This window comes from Pyxicephalus adspersus, chromosome 3, assembly GCF_032062135.1.
Source record: "Pyxicephalus adspersus chromosome 3, UCB_Pads_2.0, whole genome shotgun sequence".
Classification (NCBI taxonomy): Eukaryota; Metazoa; Chordata; class Amphibia; order Anura; family Pyxicephalidae; genus Pyxicephalus; species Pyxicephalus adspersus.
In genome coordinates this window covers 57,452,581-57,459,183 of record NC_092860.1, presented here as the reverse complement: position 1 = coordinate 57,459,183, position 6,603 = coordinate 57,452,581, and the positions used below count along the sequence as shown (strand labels likewise).

At 39.1% G+C, this 6,603-nt stretch overlaps 1 protein-coding gene across 1 annotated transcript in view; it reads left to right on the top strand.

The window, feature by feature from the left end:
- The first annotated feature begins 580 nt into the window (after positions 1-580).
- Positions 581-6,603, top strand: part of SBNO2 (strawberry notch homolog 2) — a 47,735-nt gene continuing 41,712 nt past the window's right edge. Inside the window, exon 1 of the mRNA XM_072404811.1 lies at positions 581-1,051. The gene's annotated coding sequence lies outside the window, so the exon portion shown is untranslated. The remainder of the gene's footprint in view (positions 1,052-6,603) is intronic.

Below are 6,603 nucleotides of genomic sequence, written 5' to 3'. Positions count from 1 at the left end.
TGTTAATCAATGTCATATATATATAACAATATGAAAACTTGTTTAGGAAGGCTGCACATCACGCTCCAAAAGGCCACAGGTTCCCCACCCATGGCCTAGGTGATCGAGAATTAGGGGGCGGTGCTGCACTTTTTTTTTTTACACTTAACACTTCGTTACACTTAAGTAAAAATTCTGGTATTTTTTTTAACATAAAACAGTTGTCTACCTTATTTCAGTTTCAGCAACCACAGATGTAGCTGTGAAGTGCAGTCTTGTGAGCAATGCAGTTTTTTCTTTTATTTTCTTAGGAGGACCCCTCACCTACCGTCTTTACCGCCGCAGCAGTACAGACAGAATGGAAACCCCACAGCCTCCTGGGATACATATGGCCAGTATTCCAGGAGGCTCTGGGCATGCACAGAAAGGGCTTTCCTTGAATGAAAAAGGAAGTGCTGATTTTACACATGCACAGTGCAAGGGCTATTTTGTTTTTTTACAGAAAATTCTACTTTAAACAGAAGAGATAGTGTACCAGTTATAGGCTACCAAAAGGCAGCGCCTGGGTAGCACCAGTTTAGAGCATGTTAGAGTCAGGTACTATAAGACTCTTCATGCTTACCTATACTTTGCTCAGAAAATAAATGATATATGTTCCCTCCATAAAACACAAAGAAAACGACAAAGTAATGCAGCGAATGTGTCATATAGTAGCTAAGTGCCAAAGAATGTCTCCGTGACGTTCTAACCTGACTCCTGATTTAGCAAGATATCCCAGTTACCAGGGTGCTCAGCTTCACGCCCAGTGACGTCAGCAGCCGGAAGTTCGTGTATTGTCTAAGATGGCCACAGGAAGTAGGAAGTAGTGGCAAAGAACGGAAACCTGGGGTACACGGACAGAAATCCCGGAAGAATTTGTGAAAAAAAAAGTTGTAAACAGAAATACCGGTGAAGTTTGTCCCTTGGAAGAGGACCAGTCATAGGGGGTTTAGACTGGCGGCAACAACAAAAGGGTCCGGTGTGAAGAGACGCCTCAGCGCTACTGTCCCGGAAGTCAGCGGCGACATCTGTGGTAAGAAGTTTGGGCTTTGGAACGATTCTGCCGGGTTACATCCGGTCAGTTCCGTGTGAGGGCAGGCTGGGGCTTGTGGTTCAGCTGCAGGGCTGAGGTAGTCTGGGGGATAAGGTTTTATAGGAAACCTTTGGACGGTACTTCTATGTTTACTAATGAGGATGTGGCAATTTGTCTTGTGTGTGTGTGTGTGTGTATAGTACAACATGTATGTGTACATTCTGGCTTTGAAATGACTTGTCCTGTATAGTATGCTTAAATGTCAAGTACATAACATGGTATATATATCCCCCAATAACTAAAACGTATAGATAACAAGCCAGTGGAATTTCTAAAGACCTTCACATTCTTTATCCACAGTTTTCATGAAACAGTATTTGGTGATCCTGCTTTGAAGGACCTTGTTTAGGTACTTCCTGTTTTAGGGTGACAACACTTGTGACACTTGTTACCCAATAGTGCTCCTGCATTGTCTCTCTCACATAGCCTCAGATTGAGATCACAATGGTTCATACCATCACACAATATAAAATATATAAAAATGTGAAATCATGTACTGAGTGTTACTCAGTGACAGATTTTCACAGCAGGTTTCCTAATGGTGACTGCAATGGATTTGTCCATGCAATAAATATTAAAACCTTCTCTGCTAGTCCTCATTTGAAGTCGGTATGACATTGAGAGAGCAGTTGAGACGCAGGTAGAATCACCAGGTAATATTTTACTCAATGCTGCAGATGATAAAAGGAATAAAAACAACTTTTGAAATTGCTTTGAAGTAAAACCAAATTTGTGTTGCCCTAAGTAAGCTTTTGCCATAATCGGCACAGCATACTATTGGATAGCCCCTGTTGAATGAACTTCTGTGCAAAAACCTACCTGCTGGTGACCTGGTAGAGCATGTGGATCTATTGACATTGATTTTTAAAAATAGGCTCCAAATTCTGCATTGCCCCTTTTAGCTAGGCCCGCTATCCAGCACTTTTTGGTAACCACCTGGCTGTTTTTGTTTCACCAAGTACCTTCTGATGTCGCTTAGCTTTCTGAAGTGCCTAATACAATAATGTTCCAAGTACAGCCTAACTCTTTATAAATGTCCCAAAGCTATTTTGTGGTATTTCATGATAAAAAACAGTTTTAATTAATGTACATTAAAACAACCTGTCAGTGATTTAAAAATCTAAATGTAGGTTCCATACAAAGGAAGGGCTACTATACTTGCCTGTCCTGCATTCCATGTCTTCTTTCTGTAAGACTATTAGGCACTTAATACTGCCATGAGTGAAATTTGTACTATTCCTGCTGTGATTTCATTCTCCAAACCCCTTTGGAGGTTTATTAGGGATGAAGGATGAACTCGCAAAAAGGTCCTCTCCTCCTGTGTCATTGTCTGTATTCGTCTGTCATTTGCAACCCCTATTTAATGTACAGCGCTACGTAATAAATCCTGTTTAATAATAATATTAATAATTATTACTGAGCGCATGCATTTACTTCTTCTCTGTTTTAAATGCTTTAGAGTTTGTTGCAGGCTGTAGATATGCAGAAAGACTAGTTAGGTATTTTTTTTTTTTTTTTTTTGTGACTGACAGGATCACTTTAGCAACCATGATGTACCTCATCTCTGGAACACGTTACCTATGGAATTACAGGACTGCTGGGGAACCTGTGCTATTGAAGATTAGCCTAGGAAAACTGTGTATTATTGCATAAGCCCTAACAATAAGCTTCTCCTATTTCTAGTTTGGTCTGATAAGTTTTTGGTGATACCTGTTTGATAGCTGGGAAAAATATCTAATGCTTTTGCCAGAGGTCATGTAAGCTGAAACCTTTCTGTGTTCTGTCTCTGAACAAGGTGGGTGGTATAGGGATGAGCAGCCAGAGTAGATCAGGAGAAGTTTGGTGTTCTTTGTAAACCATCAGAAATAAAGTAGGTAGGGCTGACACCATGTGTTTAGGGTTTTAGAGCTGTAAGTACACTTTTGTTAAAGAGAAACATAGGAGTAGTCAACAAGGTAATTTCTATGCTGTCAGTATAATTAAGGGGTTAGAAAAATGGGTGGTTGGTGGTGTGTGTATTGAAAATATTTACTAAATTTGGTTTTAAAGCATCAATATTACCAGTTTCTAAGGCTATGTTTTAATCGGAATACTTTTTTATAGCAGTACCTACGCAGTTTACCGCTGTCAGTTAATACTCAACTGCGCCAAAGTCCTCATTATTATTGAAACAAATTGGTGCAGTTAAAATACCTTTTTTTTTTTAATTTTTTTGCAGAAGGCCCTTTAGTACTACCTCAATATATATGCCTTTAAAATATATTTACTATCCAGGCTTCTGTTAGATTTACCCACTCACAGAAAACGAGGGAAACTCCAACAGCAGAACAAAAATATAAACATATTACATTTTCTGAATATTTATTTCTTTCAGCTAAACTTAATATGGTTTGCTTGCCTGTCTCAGTTGACTAGTGGTCTGACATCTTGTGGAAAAATATATAAAGTGCACCTGTGCTTTGACTGTCTCAGGCTGTGCCAATCTTGACTTTTGGTTACTTTTAACCTCCTGAGCGTTACACTGAGGTCTAGATTTCTGTACCAAAAGTGATCCACTGTTTTTCATGAAATTTTTTTTTAAATTGTAGACCTGTAACTTACAGAAATATGTCCGAACAAGGGTTCTAGTAGATAATATGAATATAAAAAATGTTTGAAACACACAATCATGTAAAAAAAAAAAATTACTTTTAATAAAATTAAAGGAAAAACACAAAAATCAGCAATGTAAACAAATCATAAATACTGAAAAAGCAGTAACTCTGTATATTGTAAAGTACTATATTATTCTAAAACACCTCCCTAGTGTGGCAATTTTTAAAACTTTGATTCTGTATTTATTGGAGTTTGTTTTGAATTATTTTGTATTTGATTGGATACGGGAGTTTGTATCCAATCCAATACAAAATAAGAATTTGAATTTCCAAGTTATTTACTTTTATTTTATTTTTTTTTATTTTCTTGTATTGGATTGGATGCTGGAGTTTGTATCCAATCCAATACAAAATGACAGTTTGAATTTACCAGGTATATACTTTGTAATTATTTGAATTATTTTGTATTGGATTGGATACGCAAGTTTGTATCCAATCCAATACAAAATGACAGTTTGAATTTACCAGGTATATACTTTGTAATTATTTGAATTATTTTGTATTGGATTGGATACGCAAGTTTGTATCCAATCCAATACAAAATGACAGTTTGAATTTACCAATTATATACTTTGTATTTATTTGAATCATTTTGTATTGGATTCAATACAGGAGTTTGTATTGAATCCAATACAAAATGAATGAATGAGTTTCAGTTTGAATTTCCCGCACACGCGCCGACGTCATCACGCACGCAGGGAGGAGCCGTCCGGTTTTTTTTTCTCCGCCGGACGGCTTCTCCCTGCAGAGATCATCCGGCGCTGGAGCGAGGACGACGTGGGACGATGAGCGGGTCCAGGTAAGATGCCGGCCGGCATCTTGTGTTCCGCCGGCCGGCATCTTGTGTTCCGCCGGCCGGCATCTTGTGATCCGCTGGCCCGGCGGATCACAGGATGCCGGCGGGCGGAACACAAGATGCCGGCCGGCGGAACACAAGATGCCGGCCGGCTTCTTACCGGTCCCGCTGTCACCCGACGAAGGCACCCGACGCTGGAGAGATCGGCGGACGATGATCGATGGAGGACGACGCTGGATGAGCACAGGGGGACCAGGTAAGTATGGATGTACAAAATCTCGGGCTTAACCATCCTTGCAGTTTTTTTTTGCCCGAGCGAAGGTCGGGCTTAACTGCAAGGTGGTTAATGTGAAGTTAATCTTTCTCACACATTAGAATCCAGTTTCAGTGGGTACCTAACAATCTTAAATTTTTTTTTTTTTTTTTTTTTTTTTACAAAAGACTCTTGACAGCCTGCCAAGATTTTGTCCCTATAGGGAAAAGCTAAGGCTATGTTTTGAACTTGTTGTGAAAAAATATGTAAATATTTTGGTGTGTGTGATCTGCTACAGGTTCACTTCAAAAGCGTTGGAGGAGGTTTACACAGCACGAACGCACTTTTATAGTCATTTAAATTTTGATATTTTTATTTTTTACTTCGATTTTCTTTCTTTTTCTGCTTGTGTATACTGTATGCAACAAGTATGGTTTCAGCTTAAGTATATACCTAACCTGGTCAATCATTGTTTTTGGTAGAAATGATATTTTTACATGGCAAATTACTGGTAGGTGTAAAGTAATATAAAACCAACAGACCTAACAGTCATGACATGCATGCTACTGATTCTGTGTAATTGAATAATTTATTGAAAATTAGTGGGATCATTCATTGTGTGAATAAAACAGGTGTCAATTCCAGCATTTTTTTAAAGCAGAACTAAACTGAAAATATTAATGAGGAAAAAATATCACACTTATCTTTATTTTCTGCAGATCCCTTGATCATTCTGGGGAAGTCCTTCTTCTGGCTACGTCACCTGATTTCGCACTGCGAATGTGCGAAATCGAGTGACATAGCGTGCTGTAAAGTGGGAAAAAAAAAATTCTGATCTCATCGTGCGTGTGAGATCGGCATTTCTTTCCTCTCAATGTAGGAAAATGCTCCTTTTGCGCATGCCCGATATTAGGCATGAGCAGAAGGACAATCCTGAGCCTTCTGGGATGCGTGACGTAGGTATCCTGGGAGGCTCTGCATTCCCATTCAGTCTTGATCGCTGCAGTCTTTTTATGTAGAGCAAAAAATTTAGTTAATGTCTACTTTATGGAAGGAGAACAGCAAATGCTGGTTGTAATGCATTTTTCTCTGAAAAATTCAAGTAAAATGGGTCATGCCAGACGTTGTATAGAAGAACTGCGCTTTAATTAAAAAGTTGACTGGAGAGGGGAAAACATATAAAGAAGTCCAGAAAATAATAGGCTGCTCAGCTAAAATGATCTCAAATGCTTGAAAATTCAACCAAAACCTCAAAGATTTGAAATGAAATGAAAAACTACCACTCGAATGAAGAGAAGAGTAACCAAAATGGCAACGACTCAGCCAATGATCAGCTCCAGAAAGATCAAGGAAGATCCAAAGTTACCTGTAAGTACTGTTACAATTCGAGGATGTGAAGCCAGACTTATTGGCAAGAAGCCACAGCAAAGGTCCCCATGTTGAAAAAAAATATGTGCTGAAGTGGTTACAGTTTGAGAAAGAACACATTGACTGGCCTAAAGAGAAATGGCACAACACTTTGTGGACTGATGAAAGCAAGATTGTTCTTTTTGGTTCTATGCCTCAGAGAGTTTGTCAGACGACCCCCAAACACTGAATTCAGACTTCTTCTTGTGAAGGCAGTGAAGCATGGTGATGCATGCACACCAGTACATGAGCCATGTCTTGATTTCAGACCAACAAGATTGACATTCCGGAGTGGCGATCCCAGTCCCCCGGACCCTAATTCAATAGAAAACTTGTGAGGTGACGGCAAAACCATAAAAACGTTTGTAAAGGAGAATGCAGA